This window comes from Triturus cristatus, chromosome 3_2 (genome assembly GCF_964204655.1).
Source record: "Triturus cristatus chromosome 3_2, aTriCri1.1, whole genome shotgun sequence".
Classification (NCBI taxonomy): Eukaryota; Metazoa; Chordata; class Amphibia; order Caudata; family Salamandridae; genus Triturus; species Triturus cristatus.
This window is the reverse complement of record NC_140584.1, coordinates 843,917,902-843,930,167: the sequence shown is the minus strand read 5'-3', so window position 1 is coordinate 843,930,167 and position 12,266 is coordinate 843,917,902.

Sequence of the window (12,266 nt, the reverse complement as noted above, 5' to 3'; positions counted from 1 at the left end):
GAAAGCAGTATTTGCAAAATGTAAATCACATTTTAAAAGGAAAGAAGCCAAACAAGACACAGGCAAGAACCTAGCAATAGGAAAGGGTGAAGGTATCAACAGGGAAAAGAAAGAAACTGGGGCTAAGAGTACAGAGGAAATGAAGATAAAGCACTTCCCACACAGTGAAAGTTATCCCTCTGATGACCGAGTCTTGTGCTGACTTACAACTATGAGAAATTGTCATGAACATGCAGTTGATGAGGCCCAAGGTAGTGAAAATGGTGCAACCAGGGAGGAGCGAGGAGTATCGGTAATGAAGCAGATCCAACGTTAGAACTGGAAATGAGTGTTAGAATCAATCGAGCAGACCTAAGCCAAAGAAATAGTGCATTATTTAATCAAACAGAAACTTTAGATGAAGCAAAGGAAAGACACTGCTCACTTGATATTGATGCTGGGCTGCATCAGACTGATCTGCAAAACCTGCGGATCAAAGCCTCCAATCCTGGAAATACCGAGAACTTTAGGGATGTATTTCAAAACATTGGGTCTCAAAAAGGAGTTTAAAAAATGTACACTCCATGACTCTGAAGGGCAACACGTTCATTTAGCTAGAAGAAATATTACAAATTTCATCCATCTCCTATCACATATACATTTGCCAAATGTAACATGCATTTGCAATGCAATAGGTCTCGCATTCACATGAGTTTGAGCTATTGGCATTATAAACGATAATGCCTTTTATTTATGATTTGGGTTTTAAAACATAAATTAAATGCAATATCATTTACAATACTAATAACTTAAACTCTCGCAGTTGCGAGACCTATTGCATTGCAATAAAGGATAAAGGGCCTTCTCGACCGCCTGTTAGATTGTGAATATCAGAGTAAGAGACTGGCCTGCAACATCTTCAAAGTGGTGGTAAATAGTGCAGTGAAGAAGATATGTAAGTGTTGTAAATTACACAGACACACGTGTGAAGTGAGAGTTACATATGATCCAAGCTATAAACACTAACAAAGCGCTCCAACATCTTTCGCTCTGTGATTACACTGTCGCAGCTCAGGAGAAAGAGCGGGAGGAGGGGAGGCTATTCCCTGCCCTCTCCGTGATTTGAATGTGCAGTGTGGCATTGCATAATGTCATTGCTATCTTAGGCCTAATAAAAAATACTGTAGCTGTAGTAGGGTGCTGGCTTCACCTCCTGGTGCAGGACGGACGATGCTTTATGGCAGGCATGGAGTGAGGGAGGGATGGTCTGGGCTGCAGCTCCGGCCTTGTACAGTGCCCTTGCTGTTATTAGTTAGCGAGAGGCACTGAGGTGGTGGTAATAGTATTGGTGGTGGTGGTATTGGTGGTGGTGGTGGTATTGGTGGTGGTGGTAATGGTGGTGGTGGTATTGGTGTTGGTGATATTGGTGGTGGTCGTTTGGTGTTGGTTTGGTGGTGGTGGAGGTATTGGTGGTGGTGGTATTGGTGGTAATAGTGGTGGTGGTATTGGTGGTGGGGCATTGGTGGTATTGGTGGTGGTATTAGTATTGGTGGTGTTGGTACTGGTGGTTATATTGGTATTGGTGGTGATGTTGGTGGTGGTATTGGTATTGGTGGTGGAAGTACTGGAATTGGTGGTGGTATTGTTATTGGTGGTGGTGGTATTGGTGGTGGTGGTGGTAGTGGTGGTATTGTTGGTGGTGGTATTGGCATTGGTGGTATTGGTGGTGGTAATGGTGGTGGTGGTGGTATTGGTGGTGGTGGTATTGGTGGTGGTATTGATGGTGGTGGTATTGGTATTGGTATTGGTCTTGGTGGTGGTATTGGATTGGTGGCAGGGGTATTGGTGGTGGTATTGGTGATGTTGCTGGTGGTGATGGCAATGATGGTGACAGTATTGGTCGTGGTGGTGGTATTAGTGGTGGTAATATTGGTGGTGGTATTGGTGGTGGTGGTGGAGGTGGTGGAGGTATTGGTGGTATGGGTGGCGGTGTTGGTGGTAATAGTGGTGGAGGTATTGGTGGTGGGGGCATTGGTGGTATTGGTGGTGGTGGTGGTATTGGTGGCGGTATTGGTGTTGGTGGTGCTGGTATTGGTGGTTGTATTGGTATTGGTGGTGATGTTGGTGGTGGTATTGGTATAGGTGGTGGTATCGGTATTGGTGGTGGTGGTACTGGAATTGGTGGTGGTATTGGTGGTGGTGGTATTGGTGGCAGTGGTGGTATTGGTGGTGGTGGTGGTATTGGTGGTGGGGGTGGTGGTATTGGTGGTATTGTTGGTGGTGGTATTGGTAGTATTAGTGATATTGGTATTGATGGTGATATTGGTATTGGTGGTGGTGATGGTATTGGTTGTGGTGGTATTGGTGGTAGTATTGGTATTGGTGGTGGTGATAATATTATAGTTGGTGGTGGTATTGGTGGTGATGGTTGTATTGGTGGTGGTATTGGTGTTGGTGGTATTGGTGTTGGTGGTATTGGTGGTGATTTTGGTCTTGGTATTGGTGGTGGTGGTATTGGTGATGGTATTGGTGGTATTGGTAGTGGTGGTATTAGTGGTGGTGGTATTGGGGGAGGTATTGGTAGTGGGATTGGTATTGGTGGTGGTATTGGTGGTGGTGGTATTGGTGGTGGTGATATTGGTATTGGTGGTGGGGTATTGGTATTGGTATTGGTGGTGGTAGTGGTATTGGTAGTGGTATTGGTGGTCGTATTGATGGTGTTGGTATTGGTGGTGGTTGTGGTGGCATTGGTATTGGTGGTGGTGGTATTGGGATGGTGGTGGTGGTGGTATTGGTGGTGGTGGTAGTGGTGATATTGGTGGTGGTGGTGGGGGCAGTAGTGGTATTAGTGGTGTTAATGGATAGTGGTGGTATTGTTGGTGGTGGTATTGGTGGTGGTGGTATTGGTATTGGTGGTGGTATTGGTCTTGGTGGTGGTGCTGGTATTGATGGTGGTGGTATTGGTGGTGGTATTGGGGTGGTATTGGCAGTGGTGGTGGCATCATATGTAACTCTCACTTCACACGTGTGTCTGTGTAATTTACAACACTTACACATCTTCTACACTGCACTACTTACCACCACTTTGAAGATGTTGCAGGCCAGTCTCTTCCTCTGATATTCACAATCTAACAAGCGGTCGAGAAGGCCCTTTATTGCAATGCAATAGGACTCGCAACTGCGAGAGTTTAAGTTATTAGTATTGTAAATGATGGTGGTGGTGGTGGCATTGGTGGTGGTGGTAGTATTGGTGGTGGTGGTGGATGTAGTGGTATCGATGATGGAGGTGGTGGTGGTATTGGTGGTGATGGTATTGGTGGTGGTGGTGGTATTGGTGGTGGTGGTATTGGTGGGTGTGGTAATGGTGGTGGTGGTATTGGTGGTGGTGGTGGTATTGGTGGTGGTGGTATTGATGATGGTGGTGGTTGTATTGGTGGTGGTGGTAGTTATGGTATTGTTGATGTTGGTATTGGACGGGGTGGTATTGGTGGTGGTAATGGTGGTGGAGGTAGTGGTGGTATTGGTGGTATTGGTATTGGTGGTGGTATTGGTCTTGGTGGTGGTATTGGTGGTAATATTGGAGGTGGTGGTATTGGTGGTATTGGTGGTATTTGTGGTATTGGTATTGGTGGTGGTCTTTGTCTTGGTGGTGGTATTGGTGGTAGTATTGGCGGTGGTTGTATTGGTGGTGTTGGTGGTGGTGGCATTGATGGTGACGGTATTGGTGTGGTGGTGGTGCTTTGGTGGTGGTGGAAGTATTGGTGGTGGTGGTATGGGTGGTTGTATTGGTGGTAATAGTGGTGGTGGTATTGGTGGTGGGGGCACTGGTGGTATTGGTGGTGGTATTGGTGGTGGTATTGGTATTGGTAGTGGTGGTGGTATTGGTACCACCACCACCAATACCACCACCACCACCAATACCACCACCACCAATACTATTACCACCACCTCAGTGCCTCTCGCTAACTAGTAACAGCAGTGGCACTGTACAAGGCCGGAGTTGCAGCCCAGACAATCCCTCCCTCACTCCTTGCCTGCCATAAAGCATCGCCCGTCCAGCACCAGGAGGTGAAGCCAGCACCCTACTACAGCTAGAGTGTTTTTTATTAGGCCAAAGATAGCAATGACATTATGCAATGCCACACTGCACACTCAAATCACGGAGAGGGCAGGAAATAGCCTCCCCTCCTCCCGCTCTTTTTCCTGAGCTGCGACAGTGTAATCACAGAGTGAAAGATGTTGGAGCACTTTGTTAGTGTTTGTAGCTTGGATCATATGTAACCCTCACTTCACACCTTTGTCTGTGTAATTTACAACACTTACACATCTTCTTCACTGCACTATTTACCACCACTTTGAAGCTGTTGCAGGCCAGTCTCTTCCTCTAATATTCACAATCTAACAAGCGGTCGAGAAGGCCCTTTATTGCAATGCAATAGGTCTCACAACTGCGAGAGTTTAAGTTATTAGTATTGTAAATGATGGTGGTATTGGTGGTGATGGTTGTATTGGTGGTGTTGGTGTTGGTGGTATTGGTGTTCATGGTATTGGTGGTGATTTTGGTCTTGGTATTGGTGGTGGTGGTATTGGTGATGGTATTGGTGGTATTGGTAGTGGTGGTATTGGTGGTGGTGGTATTGGGGGAGGTATTGGTAGTGGGATTGGTATTGGTGGTGGTATTGGTGGTGGTGGTATTGGTGGTGGTGATATTGGTATTGGTGGTGGGGTATTGGTATTGGTGGTGGTAGTGGTATTGGTAGTGGTATTGGTGATGGTATTGATGGTGGTGGTATTGGTGGTGGTTGTGGTGGCATTGGTATTGGTGGTTCTGGTAGTGGGATTGGTGGTGGTGGTGGTATTGGTGGTGGTGGTAGTGGTGATATTGGTGGTGGTGGTGGGGGCAGTAGTGGTATTGGTGGTGTTAATGGATAGTGGTGGTATTGTTGGTGGTGGTATTGGTGGTGGTGGTATTAGTATTGGTGGTGGTATTGGTCTTGGTGGTGGTGCTGGTATTGATGGTGGTGGTATTGGTGGTGGTATTGGGGTGGTATTGGCAGTGGTGGTGGCATCATATGTAACTCTCACTTCACACGTGTGTCTGTGTAATTTACAACACTTACACATCTTCTACACTGCACTACTTACCACCACTTTGAAGATGTTGCAGGCCAGTCTCTTCCTCTGATATTCACAATCTAACAAGCGGTCGAGAAGGCCCTTTATTGCAATGCAATAGGTCTCGCAACTTCGAGAGTTTAAGTTATTAGTATTGTAAATGATGGTGGTGGTGGTGGCATTGGTGGTGGTGGTAGTATTGGTGGTGGTGGTGGATATAGTGGTATCGATGATGGAGGTGGTGGTGGTATTGGTGGTGATGGTATTGGTGGTGGTGGTGGTATTGGTGGTGGTGGTATTGGTGGGTGTGGTAATGGTGGTGGTGGTATTGGTGGTGGTGGTATTGATGATGGTAGTGGTGGTATTAGTGGTGGTGGTAGTTATGGTATTGTTGATGTTGGTATTGGACGGGGTGGTATTGGTGGTGGTAATGGTGGTGGAGGTAGTGGTGGTATTGGTGGTATTGGTATTGGTGGTGCTATTGGTCTTGGTGGTGGTATTGGTGGTAGTATTGGTGGTGGTGGTATTGGTGGTATTGGTGGTATTTGTGGTATTGGTATTGGTGGTGGTCTTTGTCTTGGTGGTGGCATTGGTGGTAGTATTGGTGGTGGTTGTATTGGTGGTGTTGGTGGTGGTGGCATTGATGGTGACGGTATTGGTGGTGGTGCTTTGGGGGTGGTTGAAGTATTGGTGGTGGTGGTATGGGTGGTTGTATTGGTGGTAATAGTGGTGGTGGTATTGGTGGTGGGGGCACTGGTGGTATTGGTGGTGGTATTGGTATTGGTGGTGGTGGTGGTATTGGTACCACCACCACCAATACCACCACCACCACCAATACCACCACCACCAATACTATTACCACCACCTCAGTGCCTCTCGCTAACTAGTAACAGCAGTGGCACTGTACAAGGCCGGAGCTGCAGCCCAGACAATCCCTCCCTCACTCCTTGCCTGTCATAAAGCATCGCCCGTCCAGCACCAGGAGGTGAAGCCAGCACCCTACTACAGCTAGAGTGTTTTTTATTAGGCCAAAGATAGCAATGACATTATGCAATGCCACACTGCACACTCAAATCACGGAGAGGGCAGGAAATAGCCTCCCCTCCTCCCGCTCTTTTTCCTGAGCTGCGACAGTGTAATCACAGAGCAAAAGATGTTGGAGCGCTTTGTTAGTGTTTATAGCTTGGATCATATGTAACTCTCACTTCACACCTTTGTCTGTGTAATTTACAACACTTACACATCTTCTTCACTGCACTATTTACCACCACTTTGAAGATGTTGCAGGCCAGTCTCTTCCTCTAATATTCACAATCTAACAAGCGGTCGAGAAGGCCCTTTATTGCAATGCAATAGGTATCGCAACTGCGAGAGTTTAAGTTATTAGTATTGTAAATGATGGTGGTGGTGGTGGCATTGGTGGTGGTGGTAGTATTGGTGGTGGATGTAGTGGTATTTATGATGGAGGTGGTGGTGGTATTGGTGGTGAAGGTATTGGTGGTGGTGGTGGTATTGGTGGTGGTGGTATTGGTGGGTGTGGTAATGGTGGTGGTGGTATTGGTGGTGGTGGTGGTATTGGTATTGGTGGTGGTATTGATGATGGTGGTGGTAATGGTGGTGGTGGTAGTTGTGGTATTGTTGATGTTGGTATTGGACGGGGTGGTATTGGTGGTGGTAATGGTGGTGGAGGTAGTGGTGGTATTGGTGGTATTTGTGGTATTGGTATTGGTATTGGTGGTGGTATTGGTCTTGGTGGTGGTATTGGTGATAGTATTGATGGTGGAGGTATTGGTGGTATTTGTAGTATTGGTATTGGTGGTGGTATTGGTCTTGGTGGTGGTATTGGTGGTTGTATTGGTGGTGGTGATATTGGTGGTGTTGGTGGTGGTGGCATTGATGGTGACAGTATTGGTGGTGGTGGTGGTGCTTTGGTGGTGGTGGAGGTATTGGTGGTGGTGGTATGGGTGGTGGTATTGGTGGTAATAGTGGTGGTGGTATTGGTGGTGGGGGCATTGGTGGTATTGGTGGTGGTGGTGGTATTGGTGGTGGTATTGGTGGTGGTATTGGTGGTGGTGGTATTGGATAGGTGGTGGTGGTATTGGTGGTGGTGGTATTGATGGTGTTTGTGGTGGCATTGATGGTGACGGTATTGGTTGTGGTGGTGGTGGTGGAGGTATTGGTGGTGCTGGTATGGGTGGTGGTATTGGTGGTAATAGTAGTGGTGGTATTGGTGATGGGGCATTGGTGCTGGTGGTGGCATTGGTGGTGGTGGTATTGGTGGTGGTGGTATTGATGATGGTGGTGGTGGTATTGGTGGTGGTGGTAGTTATGGTATTGTTGATGTTGGTATTGGACGGGGTGGTATTAGTGGTGGTAATGGTGGTGGAGGTAGTGGTGGTATTGGTGGTATTAGTATTGGTGGTGCTATTGGTCTTGGTGGTGGTATTGTTGGTAGTATTGATGGTGGTGGTATTGGTGGTATTGGTGGTATTTGTGGTATTGGTATTGGTGGTGGTCTTTGTCTTGGTGGTGGCATTGGTGGTAGTATTGGTGGTGGTTGTATTGGTGGTGTTGGTGGTGGTGGCATTGATGGTGACGGTAGTGGTGGTGGTGCTTTGGTGGTGGTGGAAGTATTGGTGGTGGTGGTATGGGTGGTTGTATTGGTGGTAATAGTGGTGGTGGTATTGGTGGTGGGGGCACTGGTGGTATTGGTGGTGGTATTGGTATTGGTGGTGGTGGTGGTATTGGTACCACCACCACCAATACCACCACCACCACCAATACCACCACCACCAATACTATTACCACCACCTCAGTGCCTCTCGCTAACTAGTAACAGCAGTGGCACTGTACAAGGCCGGAGCTGCAGCCCAGACAATCCCTCCCTCACTCCTTGCCTGTCATAAAGCATCGCCCGTCCAGCACCAGGAGGTGAAGCCAGCACCCTACTACAGCTAGAGTGTTTTTTATTAGGCCAAAGATAGCAATGACATTATGCAATGCCACACTGCACACTCAAATCACGGAGAGGGCAGGAAATAGCCTCCCCTCCTCCCGCTCTTTTTCCTGAGCTGCGACAGTGTAATCACAGAGCGAAAGATGTTGGAGCGCTTTGTTAGTGTTTATAGCTTGGATCATATGTAACTCTCACTTCACACCTTTGTCTGTGTAATTTACAACACTTACACATCTTCTTCACTGCACTATTTACCACCACTTTGAAGATGTTGCAGGCCAGTCTCTTCCTCTAATATTCACAATCTAACAAGCGGTCGAGAAGGCCCTTTATTGCAATGCAATAGGTATCGCAACTGCGAGAGTTTAAGTTATTAGTATTGTAAATGATGGTGGTGGTGGTGGCATTGGTGGTGGTGGTGGTGGTATTGGTGGGTGTGGTAATGGTGGTGGTGGTATTGGTGGTGGTGGTGGTATTGGTATTGGTGGTGGTGGTGGTATTGATGATGGTGGTGGTAATGGTGGTGGTGGTAGTTGTGGTATTGTTGATGTTGGTATTGGACGGGGTGGTATTGGTGGTGGTAATGGTGGTGGAGGTAGTGGTGGTATTGGTGGTATTTGTGGTATTGGTATTGGTGGTGGTATTGGTCTTGGTGGTGGTAGTATTGATGGTGGAGGTATTGGTGGTATTTGTAGTATTGGTATTGGTGGTGGTATTGGTCTTGGTGGTGGTATTGGTGGTTGTATTGGTGGTGGTGATATTGGTGGTGTTGGTGGTGGTGGCATTGATGGTGACAGTATTGGTGGTGGTGCTTTGGTGGTGGTGGAGGTATTGGTGGTGGTGGTATGGGTGGTGGTATTGGTGGTAATAGTGGTGGTGGTGGTATTGGTGGTGGGGGCATTGGTGGTATTGGTGGTGGTGGTGGTGGTATTGGTGGTGGTATTGGTGGTGGTGGTATTGGATAGGTGGTGGTGGTATTGATGATCAATCAATCAATCAATCAGTGACACTTGTAAAGCGCGCTACATACCCGTAGGGTCTCAAGGCGCTTGGGGGGGGGGGGTGCCGCTACTGCTCGAACAGCCAGGTCTTCAGCTTCTTCCTGAAGGAGAGGTGGTCTTGGGTCAGGCGCAGGACGGACGGGAGGGAGTTCCAGGTCTTGGCGGCCAGGTAGGAGAAGGACCTTCCTCCTGTAGTCGCTCTTCGGATGCGGGGGACGGCGGCGAGGGCGTGGTTGGCTGATCGGAGGTGGCGTTTGGGAGCGTAGAAGTTGACTCGGCTGTTGAGGTAGCTCGGGCCTTGGTCGTGTAGGGCTTTGTGTGCGTGGGTGAGGAGGCGGAAGGTGATTCTCTTGTTGATGGGGAGCCAGTGAAGGTCTCTCAGATGTCCGGAGATGTGGCTGGATCGTGGGATGTCGAGGATGAGTCTGGCTGAGGTGTTTTGGATCCGCTGGAGTCTCTTCTGGAGCTTGGCGGTGGTCCCGGCGTAGAGGGCGTTGCGGTAGTCCAGTCGGCTGGTGACGAGGGCCTGGGTGACGGTCTTCCTGGTCTCTGTGGGGATCCACCAGAAGATCTTTCGTAGCATGCGTAGGATGTTGAAGCACGCCGAGGAGACGCTGTTGACTTGCCTGGTCATGGAGAGGGAGGAGTCCAGGATGAAGCCCAGGTTGCGTGCATGGTCTGTCGGTTTGGGTGCGGTGCCCAGGGCGGGAGGCCACCAGGAGTCGTCCCAGGCGGAGGGTGAGGAGCCCAGGATGAGGACCTCCGTCTTGTCCGAGTTCAGTTTCAGGCGGCTGGTCGTCATCCACTCGGCTACCTCTCTCATCCCTTCGTGCAGGTTGGCTCTGGCGGCGGCGGGGTCGTTGGTCAGGGAGAGGATCAGCTGGGTGTCGTCGGCGTAGGAGATGATGCTGAGGTGGTGTTTGCGTACGATGGCCGCGAGGGGGCTCATGTAGACGTTGAAGAGGGTTGGGCTCAGGGATGATCCTTGGGGGACGCCGCAGATGACTTCGGAGGCCTCTGACTTGTACGGTGGTAGGCGGACTCGCTGTGTTCTTCCGTCGAGGAAGGAGATGATCCATTCCAGCGCCTTGTCCTGGATTCCGATGTTGCTGAGGCGCTGTATTAGGGTGCGGTGGCAGACCGTGTCGAATGCCGCGGAGAGGTCTAGGAGGATGAGGGCCGCTGCTTCTCCCTTGTCCATCAGGGCTCGGATGTCGTCGGTGGCGGCGATGAGGGCGGTCTCGGTGCTGTGTTTGGCTCGGAAGCCGGACTGTGAGGGGTCGAGGGATCCGTTCGTCTCAAGGAAGGCGGCCATCTGCTTGTTGACGGTCTTCTCGATGACTTTGGCTGGAAACGGGAGAAGCGAGATGGGGCGGTAATTCTTGAGGTCGGTGGGGTCCGCTGTTGGTTTCTTGAGTAGAGCGCTGAGTTCGGCGTGTTTCCAGCTTTCGGGGAAGATGGCGGTGTCGAAGGATGTGTTGATGATTTCTCGCAGGTGGGGTGCGATGACAGTGTCGGCCTTGTTGAAGACGTGGTGAGGGCAGGGGTCGGTCGGTGATCCGGAGTGGATGGAGTTCATCGTGCGGATGGTGTCTTCGGTGCTGATCTGGGTCCAGGCGTGGAGGGTGGTGGTGGGGGGGGTGGCTGGTCGGTCGTGGTGTGCGTTGGTTGGTTGTTGAAACTGCTGTGTATGTCCGTGATCTTGTTGTGGAAGTATGAGGCGAGGGAGTTGCAGAGGTCTTGCGATGGGGTGATGTCGTTGTTTCCTGCGCTGGGGTTGGAGAGCTCTTTCACGATGTTGAAGAGTTCCTTGCTGTTGTGTGCGTTGTTGTCCAACCGGTCCTTGTATGCTGTTCTCTTGGCGGCGCGGATCAGCTGGTGGTGTTTCCGGGTGGCAAGTTTGTAGGAGGTCCTGTTGTCCGGTGTCGGTTCCCTTTTCCAGACTTTCTCGAGGGCTCGGCAGTTCTTCTTGGAGCTCTTGAGTTCGTCGGTGAACCATGGGGCCTTCTTGCTGCCGGGTCTGCTAGGCGGGGTCCTCAGCGGGGCGAGTTTGTCCGCGCAGTCGCTGATCCACTTCGTGATGTTCTCGGCGGCCTGGCTGGGGTTCGCTGAGCTGGCAGGAGGGTGTTGGCTCAGGGAGGTGGCGAGCTGGTCTGCTGTGATCTTGTTCCAGCTTCTGCGGGCGGTGTGTTGCTGGTGTTGGTGGGTCGTCGTTCTCTTGAAGGTGAAGTGGACGCAGCTGTGGTCCGTCCATTGAAGCTCTGTGGCGTGGCTGAAGTCGATGTCTGTGCTGGATGAGAAGACGGCGTCGAGTGTGTGTCCGGCGAGGTGGGTGGGGGTGGACACCAGTTGCTTGAGTCCCAGGTTGGCGAGGTTGTCGAGCAGGGTGCTGGTGCTGTGGTCGTTGTTGTTTTCCAGATGGAAGTTGAGGTCTCCCAGGAGGATGTAGTCAGCGGAGGGGAGGGCATGCGGGCTGATGAAGTCGGCGATGTCCTCGCTGAATTGCGTGCGTGGTCCAGGGGGTCGGTAGATCAGGGTGCCTCTGAGGGTGGTGTTCGGGTTGGTGTGGATCTGGAAATGCAGGTGTTCGGCGCTGGTCAGGGTGTTGTCGGTGCTGGTCGTGAGACGGATGGTGTTCCTGTGGATTATGGCGATGCCTCCTCCCATCTGGTTGGCGTTGCGGTCCCTCCGGATGATCTTGTAGCCCTCTGGGATGGCGATGGCGATGTCGGGAGCTGAAGAGGCGTTCATCCAGGTCTCCGTGAGGAAGGCAACGTCAGGGGCTGTGGCGTCTAGAAGGTTCCAGAGTTCGATGGCGTGTCTGTGGACGGAGCGGGTGTTGAGCAGGATGCACTTGAGGTGGGTGCTGCTGGAGATCGCCTTGGCGGGTGCTGGTGCGGGGCTGGTCCGGATGCAGGAGAACTTGCAGGCGTGGCAGCTGAACGGGCCTTGGGTGCGTCTTGGAGTGGCTTGATGGCATTCTGGGAGTCGGCCGGTGTTGAGTGCGGTGAGGGTGGCGGCGGAGTACGTCAGGCGGGTCGGTCGGGGTCTTCGTGGGCCAGGGGTCCTGGCGCTGGTCGCGATCCGGTCGCGGACGGGCGCAGACGGGCTTACCTTTGGCGCGCCTTCGGCGCACAATCGGCGCGCCCGCTGCGCGTGACCGCTGCGCGTTCGCACGGTCGCCATTTAAGGCGAAGTGCGCGGGTGGGCGGGTC